At 43.3% G+C, this 26,372-nt stretch overlaps 1 pseudogene; it reads right to left on the reverse strand.

Annotated features, from left to right (window-relative positions):
• Positions 1–4,113: 4,113 nt before the first annotated feature.
• LOC117980474 (beta-glucuronidase-like) lies at positions 4,114–11,012 on the reverse strand (annotated as a pseudogene).
• Between the last annotated feature and the right edge of the window lie 15,360 nt (positions 11,013–26,372).

Below are 26,372 nucleotides of genomic sequence, written 5' to 3' on the forward strand. Positions count from 1 at the left end.
GCAAGATCCATGAATAAGCCTTCCTTACCTGTTTAACTTTGCCTAGTTTTATTTAGTAGGGGGGGGATTCGGTGTAGGCACAGGTGTTTTGGGAACCCAACTGACAGGAAAAAAAGTTAGAGCTAGAATTAGTTTAGATGTAGTGCACATGTGTGTCATACTGCTGTTACTTCTGTGTTCAGTAATTGCTAATAAGGTTTCACAGGCTAATAAGGGCAGCACTAATATTCAAGCATGAATTTGTTTGAAATTAATGCTAATGATCTTAACAATATACAAAATTATCTGTCTCATGTTTAGTGATCCTTCAACAGGACTTTTAATTTAAAACCATTCTAGCTGGGCCAGGCACAGAGGCTCAGGGCTGTAATCCCAGCATTTTGGGAGGCAGGTGGGAGGATCACTTGAATCCCAGCAGGTGGGAGGAAAACTTGAAGGCGGGAGTTCAAGACCAGCCTGGGTAAGAAGATGGGACACCGCCCCCCACACCACATCTCTACAAACAAAGTAAATAAATAAATAAATAAGCCAGGCACAGTGGCATTGCCTGTAGTCCCAGCTACTCAGGGAGCTGATGCAGAAGGATGTATTGGGCCTAGGAATTCCAGAATGCAGTAAGCTATGATCATGTCACTTCATTCCAGCCTGGAGCAGAGACAGAGTGAGACTTTGTTTAATATATATATATATATATATATATTCTAGTTGATCCTTACTTATGTCCAGAATTGGTCACTATGAGCCATCTTTTTGTCTGGCTCTACATATATTTTCATTCTGATTGCCCACTTCTATCTCACCCATACTTTTTAACCTCACTATTTTTCTCTACTGAGCTATGCCTGAGCACCTACATGTCTCCTTCATCTTATAATGAATTGTCCAGTTACATTTTTACAGAGCCTTATTTTCTGGTTGAATACCACAAAATGCTGCTGCTGATGATGAAACAAACAAAAACATTAACAAGAATTTAATCAACAAACGGTGGTCACGCCAAAAATTATTTAAGACAACACACTGCAAAAGGAAGTACGAAGTAAATAAGTTTTGAAATCTTAAAGTTTATACTAAAAGAAACTAAAAAGAGATTTTGACAAATTTAGAAACAATCCTAGAATTTGCATAGCATTTCCAATAACAAGATTGAAGATGAAAGAAACCTTTCTAAACATTAACTAATAATAAAGGTCTTCATCAACCATGCTAGAAGAAAGACTGAATTACATTTTGTATTTTTGTAGAGACAATGCTATTATACAATTGTCATCATATGACATGGTAATCAGAAAAAATACAAACAAAATGTAAGAAAATGTATTATAGAGGTTGGTGAGAAAGTTAAATGGTGAAAATATGATTTTAAAAATATTTCTGGTGTTCAAAATTTGTAATTTTATAAAATTGGCTATTCATTGTGATTTATATAGTAATGTTTGGACTTAATGTGACAATTGCAATTTTGCCTTTTTTTTTTTTTACACAGAGGACACATCAAATTTTCTAACTTTCAAAACCTGATACACCTAAAGCAGGCTGTCTTAACGTCTCAGATAGAAGTTTTCTAAACATGTTTTCTTAAAGAAATAGGCAGTTTATTTAAAAAATGAAACAGGCTTCTGAGATTTCAACAGAAAATAATTTTAGTATTTTAATCTTGTATAACTGGTCAGAGAGGAGACATTATTTCAGGATCATTGGAAGTATGTCTGAGAAATATCAGAGAGGATCAAATCATTGAAAAAATGATGTCAATTACCTGAGGATTTTGCAGCATGATGTAAAGCGAGGCTGGTGTATAAGATCAGGTCTGGAAGGCTGGACTCCAAATCTAAGATAAAAATGTCAGTAAAAAAGATGAAATGTGAAGATGAGGGGAAGAAAACCAAAATAATGTATATAAAATTATTTACAGTTGAGGTCTGTTTGGGGGTTTAAACCTGTCAGGGGATACTATAATATTGCATATTAATGGCTCTTTTGTGACTTGTTAAAAATGGAGTTATTTGCAATACAAGTAACTAAGGATTCCCAGAAGTTCAGAATGTAAAGAAAGTCCTTTAAGATGCTCAAAGCTGTGAAAGCAGTGCCTGTTAAGAAAAAATGTGCAAGTAAAATCATCACCTTCATAAGCTACATATGTCTTTAAAGTGCAAACATTTCTCAGGTTAGGTATTTCTCTGTGACCCATTTTATTTGCATTTTGGGTGAGTTCACGGTGAAATAAGAAGGTTCTCAACGTTACTATCATCCTGGGTATTAACTGACCATCAGTCTGTTTGATCATGACGAAAACTAACACAACATCAAAATATGTAATAATGATCATATTGAATGATCATTACTGAATGACTCTGAAAAGACTCGTTATAACTATATTTAAGGAAGAAGAAATTTCCACAAGTTAAATTGTTCAGAGATCTGATTTTTTTTGTTTGTTTGTTTTCACTGTCTCTGACATCATGATGCCAAATAAACAGTTTTTCTCAATTATTATTATATATAAAGTTTAAAAGCCAGTATAAATCATCCCATGCGTTCTTTTTATGTACAAAAAGTCTTTATGTGCATTAAATAGACATCTGGGTACTTGTGCTTTGATAGTTTAAACTTCTTTTTACGTTAATCGGAAAAAGAAATGTTAGTTTTTAAGAAATAATATTTAAAACATCAAAATCATTTAGCGTTTAGTATTACACTCCAATTTTCTTAGTTGAGGAAAGTCCTGTTTGATCTGAAGATTATATGTTGTCCCTGAACTTATTTCTGATTTTGTGATGAGCATTGCATTTTTTTGAGCATTTTAGAAAATCTTATAATGCACAAATAAGATCACTTGAGCCCAGGAGTTTGAGACCAGCCTGGGCAACATCATAGGACTCCATTTCTACAAAACAAAACAAAAAGCCTAGAACGGGAAGAGCTGCCTCTTGGGGCTGAGAACATCCAACTGCACCAATTTAGATCCTGAAATTACCCTGCCCCACAAGCAAAAAACATGGTCACAAAGTGGCCCAAAGGAGGCAGGCCTGTGATTGCACACTGACGCTCACGACGTGTGCAGCTGGGAAGGGCTGTGAGAGGCAGAGCAGCTGCCAACAGGTAGTCCTCAGCCAAAACCGAGGGCCCCCGCCACCGGAACTGACTCCTCTCCAGGCAGCACTCCCAGGACTGGGCATTCCCTCACCTTGCCCTGGAGAAGCGCTCCCACCCAAGGAGCCAATGCAGTCATTCTCGCAGATAATCTTTTTTCGCTTTGTTTGGAAGACAGAGTCTCGCTCTGTTGCCCAGGCTAGAATGGAGTGGCACAATAGTGCAACCTCTGCCTCCCACGACCAAGCGCAGGCATGGTAGCATGTGCCTGTTATCCCAGCTACTTGGGAGGCTGAGAGGCAGGAGAATTGCTTGAACCTGGGAGGGGGAGGTTGCAGTGAGCTGAGACTGTGCCACTGCACTCCAGCCTGGGCAACACAGCAAGACTCTATCTTTAAAAAAAAAAAAAAAAAAAAAAAAAGAATGCTAGTATCAGCCAGGCACGGTGGCTCATGCCTGTAATCCCAGCACTTTAGGAGGCTAAGGCAGGAGGATCACTTGAGCTCAAGAGTTTGAGACTAGCCTGGGCAACATAGTGAGATCCCATCTCTACAAAAACATTTAAAATTAGCCGGGCACAGTGGTGTACACCTGGAGTCCCAGCTACTTGGAAGGCCGAGGCAAGAGGGTTGCTTAGGCCCAGGAATTCAAGGCTGCAGTGAGCTGTGATCACACCACTGCACTCCAGCCAGAGCAACAGAGTAAGACACTGCCTTCACAAAAAAAAAAAAACAAAAAACAAAAAAAAAAAACTCAGGTTCCAACCCTGGAGTTACTAAATCAGGATCTCAGAATGCAGAGATCTGGCATTTCAAAAAAAACTTCCCCTGGAGATTCTGATCAGCCAGGTTTGGGCCAGATGAACTCTAAGCTCACTTAAACCTTTGACATTTTATGAGTCTATTAAATCGAGTACAAAAAATGCTGAGTCCAAACTGAGCAAAACAAATCCCATCTCCCTATGCCCAGCCTCCTTGGATTCAGAAAGCCACACTGCCTGGAGAGTAAGCAGAGAGAGAATTGTCATTAACCCAAAGACCATCTTTGAAAACAGACTGGCTGCGGCTGAGTGCGGTGGCACACGCCTGTAACCCCAGCCCTTTGGAAGGCTGAGGCAGGAGGATCACTTGAGCCCAGGAGTTCGAGACCAGCCTGGGCAACATGGCAAGACCCTGTCTCTATCTTTCTAAGTAAAACAAAATAAAAAGCTCAGACTGGCAGCACATGGCTCTTTCCAGCTGTTCCCATGAGCAGGCTTCAGGACAAGCCCAGGCAAAGGCAGGGAGAAATGGGGTGGGGACCCCCAGGCTCACCCCCTTGTCTGCTGCGTAGGTGGAGTTGGTCACAAAGGTCACAGGCTGGGAGGGGTCCAAGGCTTTGGTGTGAGCAATCACCATCCTGTCCACAAAAGAGAGAAGACACAGGTTCCGTCAGTCTGGGAAAGGCTCAGACACCCTCCCATCTTCTCTGTCCCATCTTCCCCGGTCAGAACACAACTGGGGGCCAGGCACGATGGCTCACATCTGTAATCCCAGCACTTCAGGAGCCTGAGGCAGGCAGATCACTGAGGTCAGGAGTTCAAGAACAGCCTGGCCAACATGGCAAAACCCCATTTCTACTAAATATACAAAAATTAGCCAGGCATAGTGGCACGCATCTGTAACTCCAGCTACTCGGGAGGCTGAGGCACAAGAATTGCTTGAACCCAGGAGGTGAAGGTTGCAGTGAGCCGAAATCAGGCTACTGCACTCCAGCCTGGGCCACAGAGCAAGACCCTGCCCCAAAACAAACAAACAAACAAACAAACAAAAAAAAAAAAAGAAAGAAAAGGAAAAAAAAAAAAAAAAAGCACAGAGCCGCTGCTTTCTTCCCTAACTTGAGATGTATTTTACATAAGGGCACGTTCCTCTAGTCCTAGACCGAGCTCTCTAACATCACTCTTTCTCCCCCACCCCTGAATCCAATTCCCCCAGAGGCGTAGCCAACCTGCCAGGTACACACAGCTGAGGTCACTGGACTGAACACTGCCAAAAATGAGGTTCACTTCCTGAAATAGCTCTTGAACACAGGAGTGAATGGGCTGTGGATTCAGGTGGAATATTTATTAATGCATCAAGCAAACAGGTAGTGCAAGGTGGGAGGTAGGCTTGGGGCTGGGTGCTAGGTGCTCAGTAATGACTCAAATCTAAGTCCACAGGTCCTGGGCAGTGGGAGTGGAGATGCATGCACAGAAAAATAGTGCAAGTGACAGGCGAGGTGGCTCACACCCAGAACCCCAGCACTTTGGGAGGCTTACTTGAGACCAGGCGCTTGAGACCAGCCTGGGCAACATAGCAAGACCTTGTTTCTACAACAAATTTAAAAATTAGGGCTGGGCATGGTGGCTCAAGCCTGTGAGCACTTTGTGAGGCCAAGGCAGGTGGATCACGACGTCAAGAGTTCGAGACCAGCCTGGCCAACGTGGTGAAACCCCATCTCAACAAAAAATAAAGAAGAAAACTAGCTGGGCATGGTGGTGTGAGCCTGTAATCCCAGCTACTCGGGAGGGTGAGACAGGAGAACTGTTAGAACCCAGGAGGTAGAGGATGCAGTGAGCCAAGATCGCAACACTGCTCTCCAGCCTGGGCAACAGAGCAAGACTCTGACTCGTGGGGAAAAAAAATATTAAAATTTACCCTGGCAAGGCAGTGCACGTCTGTGGTCCCAGCTATTTGGGAGGCTGAGTGGGGAGGATCGCTTAAGCCCAGAAGGTCGAGATGGCAACGAGCTGTGATTGCACCACTGCACTCCAGCCTGGGCAACAGAGTGAGACCCTGACTCTGAAAAACAAACAAGGAAAGAAATGTTGCGAATGGAAATGACAAGTGGTGGCAGGAATTGGGCACTCTATGAGACAACAGACACATCCCGGATTGGAGAGTCAGGGACAGGCTCTTAGAAGAAATGGCCTTTACGCTGAGTCAAGTTAACCAGGCGGGATGAAGGGAAGAGGCTCCCAACAGAGGGACCAGTCCGTGCTCAGAGCTCCCAGCATCTGCCCAAGGCCTCCACAGAACAGACTGTTTTGTTTTGTTTTTTGTTGTTGTTTTTTTGAGATACAGAGTCTCATTCTGTAGCCCAGGCTGGAATGCAGTGGCATTATCTCAGCTCACTGCAATCTCTGCCTCCCGGTTCACCTGAGGCGATTCTCCTGCCTCAGCCTATCTAGTAGCTGGGATTACAGATGTCCACCACCATGCCCAGCTAATTTTTGTATTTTTAGTAGAGACGGATTCACTACCTGTTGACCAGGCTGGTCTCAAACTCCTAACCTCAGGTGATCCACCCACCTCAGCCTCCCAAACTGCTGGGATTACAGGCGTGAGCCACCGCATCCGGCCTAGACTGTTGTTGAAGCTGGTTTTCTTCTTCTTTCCTCAGTTCTTTTCTTTTACATCTTCCCCCCATCATTGCTCTGCCCATCCGAAGGCTGTGGCTGGCACAGGACAGAACAGAACCTCCTAGCCTCAAGTTCCAAACCCACACTCTCCAACAGCCAGGCTCTCAGATGGGAAGCTTCAGAGTCTTGTGACAGCCTGGCTGAACCTCTCCAGCCTGGGCGCTCCCTCCATTTCCTGCCCCGGAAACAGGCATCTCCTCTGGCCACCTCCCAAAGAAGCCTGTCTGGAAGCCTCAGGCACCCGTTCCTGGAAGCCTGTACTATTCACAACAAAGGGCCTGTCCACCCAGTCGTGCTGAGCACACCCCTATTCCCCCGAGCTCTGAATTGTCCTTTGCCCAGGCTGGGACAACATCTCAGAGCCTTCTGCCTGCTGCAGACTCGGCTCAGCCCAAAGCACTCCATGAAATTGGGGTGTGGCATCTGCCTCAAGGAGCATTTCTACAACCTCTGCTGCCTCTACCGCAAATGAAAACTCCACCTCTGAATGCCGAGTTAGAACTGCACAATTGTAAGGAAGAAAAGTTGGGCAGGACTGGTGGCTCACAACTGTAATCCCAGCACTTTGAGGGATGAGGCAGGCAGATCACCGGAGGCCAGGAGTTCAAGGCCAGCCTGGCCAGCATGGTAAAACCCCGTCTCTACTAAAAAATACAAAAATGAGCCGGGCAGAGTGGCTCATGCCTATCATCTCAGCACTCTGGGAAGCCGAGACAGGCGGATCACCTGAGGTCAGGAGTCTAAGACCAGCCTGGCCAACATGGTGAAACCCTGTCTCTACAAAAAATGCAAAAGTTGGCCGGGCACGGTGGCTCACGCCTGTAATCCCAGAACTTTGGGAGATCGAGGTGGGTGGCTCACAAGTCAAGAGATGGAGACCATCCTGGCCAACATGGTGAAACCCTGTCTCTACTAGAAATACAAAAATTAGCCAGGCATGGTGGGACACACCTGTAGTCCCACCTACTTAGGAGGCTGAGGCAGGAGAATCGCTTGAACCTGGGAAGTGAAGGTTGCAGTGAGCCGAGATCGCACCACTGCACTCCAGTGTGGGCAACAGAGCAAGACTTCGTCAAAAAAAAAAGCAAAAGTTAGCTGGGCATGGTGGCACACATCTATAATCCCAGCTACTTGGGAGGCTGAGGCAGAAAGATGACCTGAGCCTGGGAAGTCGAGGCTGCAGTGAACTGAGATCGTGCCACTGTACTCCAGCCTGGGCAACCAGAGTGAGACCCTGTTTCAAAAAAAAAACAGGCCAAGCACAGTGGCTTATTTGTGCCTGTAATCCCAGCTACTCAGGAGGCTGAGGCAGAAGAATCACTCGAACCCAGGAGGCTGAGGTTGTAGTGAGCCGAGATCGTGCCACTGCACTCCAGCCTGAGCGACAGAGCGAAACTCCATCTCAAAAAAATAGAAAAAGAAAACTACAATTTGGGTGGGTAGATATTTAGTTCCCTGAACCGTCTGGGTATGGACGGCCCTCCCATTGGGCTGGGACAGGATGCTGATCTCGGATAGCACACGTCCACCACAGTCTGCCATCTGCCAGGGTCTCCTGCCTGATCCAGCCCAGGGCAGGCAGCAGGCACTCACTTGAAGGAGTAGCCGGCAGATTCCAGGAAGGACGCAGGCTCGTTGGCCACGGACCACATCACCATGGCGGGGTGGTTCTTGTCTCTGAGCACCAGTTCCTCCACCACCCACATATGGTGATGCATAGACACGTTGTTGAAGAGTTGCCAGCGGGCCAGGAGGGAAGGGACAGAGGGTCACGGTGTGGCCCGAGGGCTGGCCAGGCAGAGCGGGTGCAAAGCAGGGACTCATGGCAGCATCAGGCCCACAGCAGGACACTCATCGATGACCACAATCCCATACCGGTAACATATATGCAGCATCTCCTCCGTGTAGGGATAGTGGCTGGTGCAGAAGGTGTTAGCGCCAAGCCAGCAAAGCAGGTTGAAGTCCTTCACCAGCATCAGACAGTCGAAGCCCTTCCCTTGGATCTAGGGGACAGCAGAGCCGAGTGACCCCTGTCCCTGTCGAAGCGGCACTTCCTCTGAGAGCCAGGACCCTGGAGAACCACCCCATGAGGCCCCCTCTCCAGCCCAAGCACCGGCTCCACCATGGGGTGGTTTGGAGCCATTTGCCTCATTGCCTTCAGCTGCCCTCAACTGCAGGACACAGGGAAGGCTAAAGTGGAAGGTGACCAGAAGCAGCCCCCACCAGGACCCAGGAGCCCCAACGCACGTCCGCATCCTCATGCTTGTTGACGCCGTGGAAATAGAAAGGTTTCCCGCTGATGAGGAACTGGCTCTCGGTGACGGCCACAGTGCGGAGCCCCACAGGGAGTGTGTAGAAGTCAAAGGCCCCAGTGACTTCTGTGCAGTCAGCCACACCTACGACAGCCAAAGTGCCAGGTGTCAGCGCCCCGACAGCCTGAGCCCCATCTGGCCTGCCCTACAACAGGAAGACCCCTCGTGCATGCACCCCAGCAGTCACCTCTGGGCCTGCAGAGAAGCAGCAATCAGAGGCTCTGCCCTTCACTGGCTGACCCTGGGACCTGCCCTTCAAAATCGGGCCTTCTCCTTGACCAGACGAGATGGCTCATGCCTGGAATCCCTACACTTTGGGAGGCTAAGGCAGGAGGATCACTTGAGTTCAGGAGTTCAAGACCAGCCTGGGCAACAGAGTAAGACCCCAACTCTATAAAAAGGATTTTTTTTTGAGAAAGTCTTACTCTGTCACCCAGGATAGAGTGCAGTGGCATGATCTCAATTCACCACAGCCCCTGCCTCCTGGGTTCAAGCAATTACCCTGCCTCAGCCTCCCGAGTAGCTGGGATTACAGACGTGCACCATCATGCCCTGCAAATTTTCGTATTTTAGTAGAGACGGGGTTTCACCATGTTGGCCAGGCTGGTCTCCAACTCCTGGCCTAAAGTGATCCGCCCGCATCAGCCTCCCGAAGTGCTGGGATTACAGGCGTGAGCCACCATGCCTGGCCTACAAAAAAATTTTTTTTAATTAGCCAGGCATGGTGGCATGTGCCTGTAGTCCCAGCTACTCAGGAGGCCAAGGTAGGAGGATTGCAGCTCAAAGCTGCAGCGAGCTGTGATCAGGCCATTGCATTCCAGCCTGGGTGACAGAGTGAGACCATCACAAAAAATAAATAAATAAATAAATAAATAAATAAATAAATAAATAAATAAAAGTAAATAAATAAATAAAAAATCTGGGCCTCCCACCGAGGGTGGGAAACATCAGAAAGCTCAGAGGACCACACCTGCCCGTTCACCTGTCCTGGGATCCTGCTGAAGCCAGGGCTACCAGATGGGGGCAAAAGACCTCCCTTAAGCAAGTCCCAAACCACCATTACCTCCCACGAGTACAGGGAGGCGGGGTGTTCGTGCATCAGGTACAGCCACCAGAGGTTGGCACCCAGCACCTTCAGCTGGCCCTGGGTCCCAGCCTGGTTGTCCACGACCTTGTTTTCTGCATTCAAAAGACACACTTCCAACTTGAACTGGTTACTGCACTTGACGGAGATCTGGTAATTCACCAGCCCTGCAGGAGGCAAGAGAGACCAGGGCTTAGGGAGGGACATGACCTGGGTCACACAAACGGGAATGCCCCACAATGACCACTTCCAGGCACTCTCATTTGCTTCTGTTGCTTTTTTTTTTTTTTTGAGATAGAATCTCGCTCTGTCGCCCAGGCTGGAGTGCAGTGGCATGATCTGGACTCACTGAAACCTCTGCCTCCCAGGTTCAAGTGATTCTCCTGCCTCAGCCTCTGGAAGAGCTGGGATTACAGGCACCTGCCACCACATCCAGCTAATTTTTGTATTTTTAGTAGAGACAGGGTTTCACCACATTAGCCAGGATGGTCTTGATCTCCTGACCTCGTGATCCGCCTGCCTCAGCCTCCCAAAGTGCTGGGATTACAGGCTTGAGCCACCGTGCCCAGCCCTGAACCAATGCGCCCGGCCCGCTTTTTTTTAATTTAATTTTTTTTTTTTTTTTTGAGATGGAGTCTCACTCTGTCACCCAGGCTGGAGTGTAGTGCTGTGATCCTGACTCACTGCAACCTCCACCTCTGGAGTTCAGGTGATTCTCCTGCCTCAGCCTTCCGAGTACCTGGGAATACAGGAATGCACCACCATGCCTGGCGAATTTTTGTATTTTTAGTAGAGACGGAGTTTTGCCATGTTGGCCAGGCTGGTCTCGAACTCCTGAACTCAGGTGATCCAACCGCCTCAGTCTCCCAATAGATTAGATATATTATTAATTAATTGCTTCCTTTAACACCCTATTCATTGAATTTTCCAGTAAACCACAATTACTAATTACTCCTGAAATCAGAAAAGAGGTTAAAAAGATTTTATAACAGTATCCTATGAAATCTACTACTTTCAAGTAATAGTAGTTGAATTACCAAAACCCGTCACTCAAGCCAATGACTACAATTAAGATATCAGTAACATTTCCTAGATAAATAAAGTCAATTAATTATATTTGCATCTGGGAAACAGAGAAAGTACATATAAGCCATGATTTTGAAGTCAAAAGAGAGAGAATATTTGGCAAGGAGGGGTGAGTTACAGTATGTAATTATAACATATAGTAGTTTTTTGTATGCTGGTAACTAATTTTAATTTCCTACATTTTTATGTAGATTTCTGCTATTCTTGTCCTATTTTCCTAATCATCTTTCTATATGGATGACTACATAAGTCTGAAAATACCAAAAGAGACAGACACAGAACCAATCGGATTCCTTTCTTCTTGAAGCTTCTGCACAGAAAAAGAAACTATCAACAGAGTGAACAGACAACCTACAGAATGGGAGAAAATTTTTGCAACAATGCACGTGACAAAGATCTAATGTCCAACACTGATAAGGAACTTAAACAAATTTACAAGAAAAAAAAATCTCATTAGAAAGTGGGCAAAGGACATAAACAGACACTTCAAAAGAAGACACACATGCGGCCAACCAGCATATGAAAAAAAGCTCAATATCACTGATCATTAGAGAAATGCAAATCAAAACCACAATGGCATACCATCTCACACCAGTCAGAATGGTTTTATTTAAAAGTCAACGCCGGGCATGGTGGCTCACGCCTATAATCCCAGCACTTTAGGAGGCCAAGGCAGGCAGGTCACATGAGGTCAGGAGTTCCAGACCAGCCTGGACAACCTGGCGAAACCCCGTCTCTACTAAAAATACAAAAATTAGCCCAGCGTGGTGGCGGGCACCTGTAATCTCAGCTACTCAGGATGCTGAGGCAGGAGAATCGCTTGAACCCGGGAGGCAGAGGTTGTAGTGAGCCAAGATCATGCCACTGCACTCTCCAGCTTAGGTGACAGAGCGAGACTCTGTCTCAAAAAAAAAAAAAATTATATTTGAATTTTGTTTAAATCGCTAACACATACTGGGCATTTAATAACAAAAAAAGGACATGAGATTGTGATCCTTATGAGGGTTTGAGAGGCATTTCACTAGGGTTCAACATAGAGCAGTCTGAAACATACTGTAATAATTTAATCCAATGGCTCATCTACAGCACCTAAAAAGATTACAGCAGATTCTCATTATTCAGTGTAGTTGCGGTCTAGAAAGTTCCATGAACAAATAAAAAGTTAGGTTTCAGCAAGCTACTGGTCATATTTTTGTAAGCTTACCAACACCTACTTTTGCTGTATGTGTGCTTATTTAATATATATTGTTGGCCAGGCACAGTGGCTAACGCCTGTAATCCCAGAACTTTGGGAAGCCAAGGCGGGCAGATCATTTGAGGTCTGGAGTTCGAGACCAGCCTGGCCAACGTGGTGAAACCCTGTCTCTACTAAAACTACAAAAAAAAAAAAAAAAAAAAAAAAAAAATTAGCCAGGCATGGTGGCGCATGCCTGTAGTCTTAGCTACTTGGGAGGCTAAGGCAGGGGAATCGCTTGAACCCAGGAGGCAGAGGTTGCAGTGAGCCAAGACTGCACCACTGCACTCCAGCCTGAGCAACAGAGTGAGACTGTATCTCAAAAATAATAATAATAATAATAATTAATTAAATGAATGAATAAATAAATAATATACATTGTTCATTCATTAACATTGAACTCACAGCCAATGGCACTACAGCACTCATGCCTGAATGGAGTTTATTTAATGCATGTATTTTCTCTGTAAGGCACATCACAGACTTCTTGGACTTGTGAATGCTAAGCAGCACTTCAGCACTATGCTTGGGGGTTAATTTAAATGGCAAAACAACCAACAAACAGTACAAAAATAGGAAAAGCATGGCATTAAATAGACCACAAAAAGGATACCTGACTATTGTATGAGAGCTGAAAAAGAAGGCAGAATATCACCCTGTTCAAACTCAAATTCTTTGACACTCTTTGCAAACACATGACTATGAAAGTGCTGTGAGTACTGATTTGGGGGTTAAAAAATAGTAGGTGAGTTCACAAATACAAAAGCTGAAAACAAGGAGGATCGACTGTATTTCTGTAGACAATCTAATCTCATAGAAGATTTCAATTCAGACAAAAATCATGAGAATTACTGTATTACAAAAGGGCACTAGATAGGGGGAAAAGAGTAAAAATCAGAATTAAAACAAAGTTTCAAAATTCTGCATCAACCATATCCAGTTACACTTTAATATGTTTGTGGCAGACTACATTATTGTTCCCAACTCATCACCCCTCCCTATATCTACAACCTTTCCCCAAGACAACGCAGTTCCTCCTGCTAGAGATCAGGTATATTTATCTATACTATCAATGTTAGCCATGGACAAGGTATGTGCTTTGGCTGACTGAATGTTAGTGGACATGATAGAAGGAATGGCTTAACATGTACTTCCAGAACGGGAGTTTCCTTGTGATTCTATCACTGTGACAAAAACACATTCTCAGGTAGTCCACTGATCCAAGGGGGAACAAACACACAGAAAACATACCTAGACTCTATCTGCAGCTTGCAGCCTCACCAAGCCAAGAACAGTCAACTCACGGATATGTTAGCAAAAATAAATGTTTTTCGTATCTTAAGTTTTATATAATTATTGACCTATAGTTAACTGATATACAATATACATTAATCTTAAAATATCATTATCCCATTAAAAATATTTACATCAAAAACTGAGATCACTTTCTTCCCTCCGTTTTTTTTTTGTTGTTGTTGTTTTTTAAATTAAGAGACAGGGTGTCTCAATGTTGCCCAAGCTAGAGTTCAGTGGCTAGTGGCTATTCACAAGAACGATCATCGCACACTACCTCAAACTCCTGGGATCAAGCAATCCTCCTGCCTCAGCTTTCCAAGTAGCTGGGACTATAAGTGTGTACCACAGCATGTCAGCTCTCTCTCTTCTTCTTGACCTAAAGCCTAGCATAAAATTAGCTAAGTAGAATGTTTCCAAAGATGCCTGCATCAGTATCTCCCATCCCACATAATTTCTGTTTGATTTTGCCATTCACCCATAAAATGGTGGGATCCACCTCTCCTCCTTGCAAATTTGAGCTGGCCCTCTGATCCTGTCTAAGATCTGAAGCCAGATATTAAGGTACTTAATTAATTTCCATGTTTGTCCTCTATGCAACCTAGCAATCAAGCAAGAAGTCAAAACCTACTGATTTAGTTTGGATGTGTCCCCACCCAAATCTCACCTAGCATTGTAATAATTCCCACGTGTCAAGGGTGGGGCCAGGTGCAGATAACTGAATCATGGGGATGGTTCCCCCCATACTGTTCTTGTGGTAGTGAATAAGTCTCATGAGATCTGATGGTTTTATTAATGGGAGTTTCCCTGCACATGCTCTCTCCTGCCCACCATGTCTGACTAAATTTGGTACTTTTACTAGAGACGGGGTTTCACTATGTTGGCCAGGCTGGTCTCCAAATCCTGATCTCATGATCCATCCACCCCGACCTCCCAAAGTGCTAGCATTATAGGCATAAGCCACCACACCCGGCCTCTTTTTTTTCTTTTACTTTTTTTTATCTGGAGACTGAGTTTTGCACTTGTTGCCCAGGCTGGAGTGCAATGGTGCGATCTCAGCTCACTGCAGTCTCCACCTCAGCAGGAGAGCAGGAATCTTCAGTGATCCACGGGCAGATCTGCAGCCACTGTGGGCACCTGCTCCTCCCACGACCTTTGTGCCCATGTCTCTCCCTCCAGTACGTATTGCATGACACCCCACGTCCGCCTCCTGCCATTGCCAGCAAGTGCCTTGTGCGGGTACCTGGCTGTGCTTATTAATCCATTATGGTTGCTCTGTCACTGGTGCCATTATGTGCTCACGTGCCCACTCCCTCAGGTTTAGAAGGCGCGTTGCCCGGCAACAGAAGAGTCTGCTGGCTTAGCCTTTGGCCGAGTTGGCAGCTGGACGAGGATGCTCAGAGCCCAGCTCTCGAGAGTTCAAGCATCAGACAGTTCCCCACTGCTCCCAGGAGCAGTTACCCAGGCACTCTGTGCCCCTCATTCCTGTTTGGGCCAAGGCTGGGGACCCGCGAGTAGGGCTCAGTTGCCTGGAGCCCCTTCAGCCCATCCCCCAGTTCACTTTGCTTGTGGGATCTCCCCGTTGCTCCTGCCCCTGGACTGAGTGGCAGGCCATCCTACAAGCACCCGGACACTCGACATCAGTGGTGTCCAGACAACTCCAAGAAGGTTTTCCGTGATCCTGCAAGACCTGTGTTCCATCCTGGTGATTCTGCCTTCAATTTCACTGCACAGGCCGGCCCAGGGCGGAAAACTGCTTAAAGGCATTCTTAAACCACAAACAATAGCATCAGCGATCTGTGCCTTAAGGACATGCTCCTGCTGCAGATAACAAGTCCAACCCATCCCTTTATTTCGGCCCATCCCTTCGTTTCCCATAAGGGATACTATTAGTTAATCGAATATCTACAGAAACAATGCTAATGACTGGCTTGCTGTTAATAAATATGTGGGTAAATCTCTGTTCGGGGCTCTCAGCTCTGAAGGCTGTCAGACCCCTGATTTCCCACTTCATACCTCTATATTTCTGTGTGTGCATCTTTAATTCCTCTAGCGCCACTGGGTTAGGGTCTCCCTGACAGAGCTGGTCTCGGCAAGAAGGAAAAATATATTCAGGTAAATAATGTATATCAAATAATAAACTGTGCTTAACAACAAAAGAAAAGCTTTTTTTAAAATTCAATTTTTATACTGGTAGACCAAGAAAAAAACACCTAACGTCAGTCTTTTTAAAGTGTGCTAGGTGAGTGAGAAACAAGCTAAGAATACTACAGCACCAAAGAGCTCTTCTGGAGAAATTCGTCAGAGATGCCCAAAATCCAGAATACTTTATTTACCTCAGCTTCACTCCTAGACTTGGACTTCTATCTCCCTTCCTGAATAGCTATGGGGGCGTTCTTTGAGTGTGACTGCCTCTTTGATATCCACGTACTCACCATGATGCTGCCTGTTGGATCTCAAACAAATTCTGATGTTTGCTATTCCAGGTGAGGAGACGGTTTGAAAACATCATACTATGTTTCCACATCTTCAAGACAGTCAACAAACTCCCTCAAGTTATCTTTGTGGATAATATAGGAATAATACAGATCAGTGACAAAAAGATGTGGGGAAATTTAGCTCAGTTATAGGCATGTGTGGATTCTCACTTGGGTGAAAAACGTAATTTAAAAGGTTAACAGACCAATGTCGGGTGGGGGCATGGTGGCTCATGCCTGTAATCCCAGCACTTTGGGAGGCCAAGGTAGGCAGATCACCTGAGGTCAAGAGTTCAAGACCAGCCTGGCCAACATGGTGAAAACACGTCTATACTAAAAATACAAAAATTAGCCGGGCATGTTGGCATGCACCTGTAATCCCAGTTCCTCAGGAGGCTGAGACAGGAGAATCACTTGAACCCGGAAGGTAGAGGTTGCAGTGAGCCGAGATCATGCCATTGCACTCCAGCCTGGGCAACATGAGACAGACTCCATCTCAAAAAAAAAAAAAAAAATCAATGTCAAAATAAAGAAAGGCTTCTAATGGCATATGAGAGTTTGACCCTCCCATATTCCACAGGTATCAGCTGAATGAGAATTTACTGTACATCCACCAAATTTGCAATTGGCAAAACACAAGCAGTGATCATTAACATACACATTGGGTGTTACAATCAGAAACTAGAACAATGATCCAACAAAATTAAGAGAATGAAATTGAAGGGGAAAATAAATATCAAAATACATATGTTTCACTTTTTTTCTTTTGTCTTTTTTGTTGTTCTTGTTGTTGTTGTTGTTGAGATGGAGTCTCACTCTGTTGCCAGGCTGGAGTGTAGTGGCACCATCTGAGCTCACTGCAACCTCTGCCTTGCAGGTTCAAGCAATTCTCCTGCCTCAACCTCCCTAGTAGCTGGGACAACAGGCAGGTGTCACCACACCCAGCTAATTACTGTATTTTTAGTAGAGATGGGGTTTCACCAAGTTGGCCAGAATGGTCTTAATCTCTTCACCTCATGATCCGCCTGCCTCGGCCTCCCAAAGTGCGGGGATTACAGCCGTGAGCCACCGCACCCGGCCTCACTTTTTCTTTATTTAAAAATCTGCATTAAACTTTAGTGAGTTTTTGGTGGTAGTATTCCTGTTTTTGAACTTAAGTCACATATTTTTATGTCTAGAGGTACCCTGTTATCTACCGTGGTAGTCTGTGTGTACTGGATTTGGCCACTTAAAGGGAGGCTCAAGATATGCACTATCCAATACAGCAGCTACCTAGCCACGTGTAGTTATTTACATTTTAATTAAAATTCGATTTTAAGAAATTTCAGTTCCTTAGAATTACTAAACACATTTCAAGTATTCAGTAACCCCATGTGATGAGTGACTACCATACTGGATGATACAGATACATAGTATCTCCACTACCACTGAAAGTTATATTGGACAGCACTCTTAAACTACTGGAATCATCAGGTGATGACCCTTGGAATACTCAATCAAACAGAAAGTACAGCGAGAAAACAATTTTATTTTCTTTCTTAACCAAATCAAAGGCATCAAGTCAGATTTTACTGTCTTTTCTTAAAAAAAGTAGGCCAGGGGCAATGGCTCACATCTGTAATCCCAGTACTTTGGGAGGCCAAGACGGGCAGATCACCTGAGGTGGGGAGTTCGAGACCAGCCTGACCAACATGGAGACACCCCGACTCTATTAAAAATACAAAATTAGCCAGGCGTGGTGGCACATGCCTGTAATCCCAGCTACTCAGGAGGCTGAGGCAGGAGAATCGCTTCAACCAAGGAGGTAGAGGTTGCCGTGAGCCGAGATCGCGCCATTGCACTCCAGCCTGGGCAACAAGAGCGAAACTCCATCTCAAAAAAAAAAACAAAAAGAAAAAGAAAATGTATACACTCACAGAAACACACACATAGACACAGACACACACACACACACACACACATAAATATATACACATACAGATAAATTTAACAAAGACCATTTGTGACCTGTAAAGCCTAAAATGCTACCTGGCCCTTTATAAAAAAACTTTGCCAACCCCTTGACCAATAAGTGTTTTCTTATAAATGACTTTTATCTTTTAATTTGAATATCAAATTAAAAGACATTAAGAAAAATTCTGTAATGCTAAATTTAAATTGGAACACAGTTACAATGAACAATTCTTAAATTGCTTTACATGTATACTGAGGCTGAATAAGTAAGTAAATGGATGGTGGAAGCTAGGTTTCTCACCATTGGAAAGTGATGATATGGAAAAGCAGGAAGGTTAGAATAAATCAACATAGTACTGGATTAGAATTAGAACATCAGTATGAACTGGTGTTCAGGTTAACGTGGATGTAGAGAAATACAAAATACTATATGCTATATACGTAGGTTAGTATAATATATATGCATGTATTTCCTAGCTTTGTCAGCTGAGTCAGCCTAAGAGCAGTGACATCCCAGGAGCAATGAGCATATTAAGAACCTAGATCTTCTAGAGCCAGAAATACCATTCGACCCAGCAATCCCATTACTGGGTATATACCGAAAGGATTATAAATCATTCTACTATAAAGACACATGCACACATGTTTATTGCAGCACTGTTCACAATAGCAAAGACTTGGAACCAACCCAAATGCCCATCAATGATAGATTGCATAAAGAAAATGTGGCACATATAAACCATGGAATACTATGCATCCATAAAAAAGGATGAGTTCATATCCTTTGCAGGGACATGGATGAAGCTGGAAACCATCATTCTCAGCAAACTAACACAAGAACAGAAAACCAAACACCACATGTTCTCACTCATAAGTGGGAGTTGAACAATGAGAACACATGGACACGAGGAGGGGAATATCACACACCAGGGCCTGTCAGGGGTTGGGGGCTATGGGAGGGACAGCATTAGGAGAAATAGCTATGTAGATGATGCGTTAATGGGTACAGCAAACCACCATGGCACGTGTAAACCTATGTAACAAACCTGCACATTCTGCACATGTATCCCAGAACTTAGAACTATAGTAAAAATAATAGTAATAAAGAACCTAGATCTTATTTGCTAATATACTTTTCCTGGGGAAAAGAACTGATTCTAGAACTGGGGCAGGGAAAATACAAGCATCTATAGCCTGGAGCATTTGATTTTATTTATTTGTTTATTTATTTATTTTTGAGATAGAATTTCACTCGCTGCCCAGGCTGGATGGAGTGCAATGGCGTGATCTCAGCTCACCGCAACCTCCACCTTCCGGGTTCAAGCGATTCTCTTGCCTCAGCCTCTGAAGTAACCAGGATTACAGGCACCCACCAACATGCCCAGCTAATTTTTGTATTTTTAGTACAGACGGGGTTTCATCATGTTGGCCAGGCTGGTGTTGAACTCCTGACCTCAGGTGATCTGCCCGCCTTGGCCTCCCAAAGTGCTGGGATTACAGGCGTGAGCCACTGCGCCCGGCCTGGAGCATCCTGTAGTATCAAAACTTAAGGAAGTATTTCCAAAAACGAAAGAAAGGAGGCATGTCAAAGGGACAAAAGACCAAACTAAAAGAGCTCCCAATCACCACAATTGAAACAAGCTGAGCAACAAAATAAATACACAAGAAAACCAAAAAGTTTATTTAAATACCACTCACTCCAGGAAGTGGAGCCGAATTTTTCCACTGCCTCTAGTTTCAGCAGTACTCAGTGGCTTGCAGCCAAAGAATGGCATATGGAAAGGAAAGGAAAAAGTAACTTTACCATGAAGAACCTAAAAAAACACGATAGAAGTACCCCGATATGATGTAATAAGAAAGCCACTTCACCTCTGTGATATTCTTCCCAAGGACTCATAATCTCAATCTAACCATGAGAAAAGCACCAGACAAAAGCAAATTGAGAGACATTCTACAAAATACCTGACCAATACCCCTCAAAACTGTCATGGCCATGAAAAACAATGAAAGACTGAGAAACTGTCAGGGACTAAACAAATACAAGGACCAAAGGTAATGTGGTATCTTGGAGGAATCATTAGTGAAAAAAAAACAGTGAAATCCAAATAAAGTTTGGAGATTAATTAATAGTAACTGACTAATGTTAGTTTCTTAATTGTGACAAACGGACCATAGGATGTTAATCATAAGAAAAACTGGGTGAAGTGTATGCATAAACTCTGTACTATCTTTGTAGCTTATCTATAGATTTAAAAATATTCTGAAATTTAAAAGTTTACTAAATATTTTGAAATTGAAATAGAAATATCAAAGTGACCTTGTAATTTAAACATAGACACATATATGCATGAATACATACGCATCTATATTTTCTACCTCTTTCCATTAAAAGGTCAAAAGCAATGACATCCCAATATCAATGAGCATGCCTAGCAACCAGATGTGGTCTCTAAATACCATTCCCACAAAAAGAAAGATGGGCTACTCGGTGAAGTACTGATTCCAGGACTTGGAAAGGAATGTAACAGGAAGCCTACATCATATTGTGCCAGAAACCAAGAAAGTTTTAAAGACTAATAAGGTCATGTCAAAATTATACAGCAATCAAGGACTCCTACTAGACAAATCTAGGACAATTTAAACATCAAAAAGAATAATGACTGCAATTGACTGAAACATGAAAATTTAAAAATCGTAAAGACTGATACTCAAAAAAGAAAAAGAAATCATCACCAATAACAGAAACAACTCATTTATCACTACCAGCCCTTAAGCTAAAAATGGGCAATTAAAGAAAGATAACTAAGCTTTTATCCTGCCTCTTCAGTAGTAACTATATTTCAGGGTAACCAAATAACATCAGTTAATGAGGAAAAGTTTTTCTTTTTTTCTTTTTTAATTATACTTTAAGTTCTAGGGTACATGTGCACAGCGTGCAGGTTTGTTACATATGTATACATGTGCCATGTTGGTGTGCTGCACCCATTAACTCATCATTTACATTAGGTATATCTCCTAATGCTAACCCTCCCTCCTCCCCGCATCCCATGACAGGCCCCGGTGTGTCATGTTCCACTTCCTGTGACCATGTGTTCTCATTGTTCAATTCCCACCTATGAGTGAGAACATGCGGTGTTTGGTTTTCTGTCGTTGCGATAGTTTGCTGAGAATGACGGTTTTCAGCTTCATCCATGTCCCTACAAACGACATGAACTCATCGTTTTTTATGGCTGCATAGTATTCCATGGTGTATATGTGCCACATTTTCTTAATCCAGTCTATCATTGATGGACATTTGGGTTGGTTCCAAGTCTTTGCTATTGCAAATAGTTCCACAATAAACATACGTGTGCATGTGTCTTTATAGCAGCATGATTTATAATCCTTTGGGTATATAACCAGTAATGGGATGGCTGGATCAAATGGTATTTCTAGTTCTAGATCCTTGAAGAATCGCCACACTGACTTCCACAATGGTTGAAGTAGTTTACAGTCCCACCAACAGTGTAAAAGTGTTCCTATTTCTCCACATCCTCTCCAGCACTTGTTGTTTCTTGACTTTTTAATGATCTTCATTCTAACTGGTGTGAGATGGTATCTCATTGTGGTTTTGATTTGCATTTCTCTGATGGCCAGTGATGATGAGCATTTTTTCATGTGTCTGTTGGCTGCACAAATGTCTTCTTATGAGAAGCGTCTGTTCATATCCTTCACCCACTTTTTCATGGGGTGTTTTTTCTTGTAAATTTGTTTTAGTTCTTTGTAGGTTTTGGATATTAGCCCTTTGTCAGATGGGTAGGTTGCAAAAATTTCCTCCCATTCTGTAGGTTGCCTGTTCACTCTGATGATAGTTTCTTTTGCTGTGAAGAAGCTCTTGAGTTTAATTAGATCCCATTTGTCAATTTTGGCTTTTGTTGCCATTGCTTTTGGTGTTTTAGACATGAAGTCCTCGCCCGTGCCTATGTCCTGAATGGTATTGCTTAGGTTTTCTTCTAGGGTTTTTATGGTTTTAGGTCTAACATTTAAATCTTTGATCCTTCTTGAATTAATTTTTGTATAAGGTATAAGAAAAGGATCCAGTTTCAGCTTTCTACATATGGCTAGCCAGTTTTCCCAGCATCATTTATTAAATAGGGAATCCTTTCCCCATTGCTTGTGTTTGTCAGGTTTGTCAAAGATCAGATGGTTGTAGATGTGTGGTATTATTTCTGAGGCCTCTGTTCTGTTCCATTGGTCTATATCTCTGTTTTGGTACCAGTACCATGCTGTTTTGGTTACCGTAGCCTTGTAGTATAGTTTGAAGTCAGGTAGCGTGATGCCTCCAGCTTTGTTCTTTTGGCTTAGGATCGTCTTGGTGATGTGGGCTCTTTTTTGGTTCCATATGAACTTTAAAGTAGTTTTTTCCAATTCTGTGAAGAAAGTCATTGGTAGCTTGATGGGGATGGCATTGAATCTATAAATTACCTTGGGCAGTATGGCCATTTTCATGATATTGATTCTTCCTATCCATGAGCATGGAATGTCCTTCCATTTCTTTGTGTCCTTTTTCATTTCGTTGAGCAGTGGTTTGTAGTTCTCCTTGAAGAGGTCCTTCACATCCCTTGTAAGTTGCATTCCTAGGTATTTTATTCTCTTTGTAGCAACTGTGAATGGGAGTTCACTCATGATTTGGCTCTCTGTTTGTCTGTTATTGGTGTATAAGAATGCTTGTGATTTTTGCACATTGATTTTGTATCCTGAGACTTTGCTGAAGTTGCTTATCAGCTTAAAGAGTTTTGGGGCTGAGACAACGGGGTTTTCTAAATATACAATCATGTCATCTGCAAACAGGGACAATTTGAATTCCTCTTTTTCTAATTGAATATCCTCTATTTCTTTCTCCTGCCTGATTGCCTGGCCAGAACTTCCAACACTTGAATAGGAGTGGTGAGAGAGGGCATCCCTGTCTTGTGCCAGTTTTCAAAGGGAATGCTTCCAGTTATTGCCCATTCAGTATGATATTGGCTGTGGGTTTCTCATAAATAGCTCTTATTATTTTGAGATATGTCCCATCAATACCTAATTTATTGAGAGTTTTTAGCATGAAGGGCTGTTGAATTTTGTCAAAGGCCTTTTCTGCATCTACTGAGATAATCAAGTGGTTTTTGTCTTTGGTTCTGTTTATATGCTGGATTACATTTACTGATTTGCGTATGTTGAGCCAGCCTTGCAACCCAGGGATGAACCCCACTTGATCATGGTGGATAAACTTTTTGATGTGCTGCTGCATTCAGCTTGCCAGTATTTTATTGAGGATTTTGGCAGAGACACAACAAAAAAAGAGAATTTTAGACCAATATCCCTAATGAACATCGATGGAAAAGTTTTTCTTTAAGAAGATGCCAGGAAATAAAGGCAGATGAAATAACAGAATAGGAAAATCACCAATTTGTAGCCCTCGGTGACATAACCGATTCAGGAAGAAATCATCAATGGACACTAAGCTCATTAAGTGAAAGAATGATGAGTATCTGGATAGTTACATAGTACCAAACTATCTCTCTACGAAGTTCTTGCCTATCTCAAGTATAAAATAGTAACTTTACAATGAAGGAATCAGACATCACTACCTTAATCCAGGGATTTACCTTAATTTCTAGTCACTAACAGTGAAACAACTAGACAATACATGCCATCTGAAGTGATACAATATAATTCTGATAAAGCCTTTGATATTCCACAGGAAATATTGGAGAGGAGATAAAGAAACAAGTTAAGTCAGGAGTCCCCAAAGCCCAGGCCATGGACTGGTATCAGTCTATGGCCTGTTAGGAACCAGGTGCACAGCAGGTGTTGGGAGGGTGAGCAAGCATTATCACCTGAGCTCCGGCTCCTGTCAGATCAACAGTGGCATTCAATTCTCGTAGGAGTATGAACCCTATTGTGAAATGCACATGCGAGGGATCTCTAGGTTGCACAATCCATATTAGAATCTAATGCCTGATGATCTGAGATAGAACAGTTTCATCCGGAAACCATCCCACTACCCCGACCTCCACGCTACCCCTAGTCCATGGAAAAATTGTCTTCCACAAAACCAGGCACTGGTTCAAAAAAGATTGGGGACCGCTGAGTTAAATGATACCATAAGAAAGCAATATGCCAAAAGATCAGATATGGTCAAAAACAGAAAAGAGAGTGGCTTATGGGCCAGGCGCGGTGGCTCATGCCTGTAATCCCAGCACTTTGGGAAGACGAGGCAGGTGGATTACTTGAGATCAGGAGTTTGAGACCACCCTGGACTACATGGTGAAACCCCATCTCTACCAAAAAAATACAAAAATTATCCAGGCATGGTGGTGCACACCCATATAGTCCCAGATATTTGAGAGGCTGAGGTGGGAGGATGTCTTGAGCCCAGGAAGCAGAGGTTGCAGTGAGCCAAGATCTCGCCACTGCACTCCAGCCTGGGCAACAGAGCCAGAGCCTGTCTCAAAAAAAAAAAAAAAAAAAAAAAAAAAAAGAGAAAGGCTGGCTCATTGTAGCAACATGGAAGGCCCTTTCTAACATAATGCTAGCTGACCATACCTAAACAGTACAAAATGGACTGGTACCTGGTTAATGGCTTACCATATGTTAATTTCTCATTTCTCGGGATTAATTGGAATGTTTTAAAACAAGCTATTTTTTTGTTTTTTTAATTTTTTTGTTTTGAGATGGAGTCTTGCTCTGTCGCCCAGGATGGAGTGCAGTGGCGCAATCTTGGCTCACTGCAGCCTCCACCTCTCGGGTTCAGTAGCTGGCATTACAGGCATGAGCCACCATGCCTGGCTTGTTTTTATATTTTTAGTAGAGATGGAGTTTCACCATGTTAGACAGGCTGGTCTTGAACTCCTGACCTCAGGTGATCCGCCCACCTTGGCCTCCCAAAGTGCTAGGATTACAGGCATGAGCCACTGTGCCCAGCCTTTTGCAATTTTTTTTGAGACGGAGTCTCTCTCTGTTGCTGGGCTGGAGTGCAGTGGCACAATCTCAGCTAACTGCAACCTCCACCTCTCAGGCTAAAGCAATTCTCCTGCCTCAGCCTCCCGAGTAGCTGGATTACAGTCATGCGCCACCACGCCCAGCTAATTTTTGTAATTTTAGTAGAGACGGGCTTTTGCCATGTTGTCCATTCTGGTCTCAAACTCCAGGCCTCAGGTGATCCGCCTGCCTCGGCTTTCTAAAGTTCTGGAATTACAAGTGTGAGCCACTGCGCCCAGCCTAAAATATAAGTTTATGAAACAAAAGAAATGTAAGGCTCATTTTACTTCATTTAAATTATGAAGGCAGTATACAGTCATATAAACATAATGTATTTTGATACAAATCATTGTAGATGGGATTCCAAAGCCAATAGCACTGTCTTCCAATGTGAAGATATTAAGTCAAATATGAAGATATTAAGTAAGTGAATGCATACCACTCACAGGGCTGAAGGGATTGAAATGCCTTAAAAGAAGCATCCATTCCAGCAAAATCCCAAAACTTAACATCAGAGTCATATCCTCCTGTCACCAAACGGGCACCTGAGGGATCCAGACCCAAAGCAGACACCTGGTTTTAAAAAAATAAAATAAAATGACTGGAGCAAAATGACATATGGTCAATTATAACCCCCATTTCTGCTCTTTAATCCCACCCCCTATGTTATAGGCCTTGGAAGCACAAACCACCAACTATTGTTACTTCTGAAAAGCGGGAATGGATGGTGCCTTCTATATTATTAGACTTTGTTACTATATTAATTCTTTTGCAATAAAGAAAAATACTTTAAATCTATTTGACAATTTTGTCCCAAATCATCAACTATGTACTCAGAATAGCTATCACTGCAATTCCGTAAGATAAACTAAGTTGCTTTAGTGTACAAGTAAAAATCTTACAAATAATTACAATAATTCAGCATTTTCAATATACAATCTAAGGAAAACTTTTAAGATAGTTTAATCATAACTGAATGAAAACCATATGAATCTGAAATTACCAAAATGAGTAACACCAAGGGAGCTTTAAGAAATCTATTTAACAAAGTAGAACAAAGCAGAATTACCTGTCCCTTATGGTCAAATGGCTCGGTATATTCACCTTAAACAATTATTTTTAAAGCTGAATTTTTAAGTGACTAATCACATAATAATAGTACTTATATTGGCTCCATAAAATATTTGCTTTCGGCTGGGCATGGTGGCTCATGCCTGTAATCCCAGCACTTTGGGAGGCCAAGGCAGGGAGATCACTTGAGGTCAGGAGTTTGAGACCAGCCCGGCCAACATGGAGAAACCCCATCTTTACTAAAAATACAAAAATTAACTGAGCGTGGAGGCATGCACCTGTAGTGCTGAGGCACAAAAATCGCTTGAACTTGGGAGGCGGAGGTTGC

The sequence above is a fragment of the Pan paniscus genome, chromosome 4 (assembly GCF_029289425.2).
Source record: "Pan paniscus chromosome 4, NHGRI_mPanPan1-v2.0_pri, whole genome shotgun sequence".
In the NCBI taxonomy this organism is placed as follows: domain Eukaryota; kingdom Metazoa; phylum Chordata; class Mammalia; order Primates; family Hominidae; genus Pan; species Pan paniscus.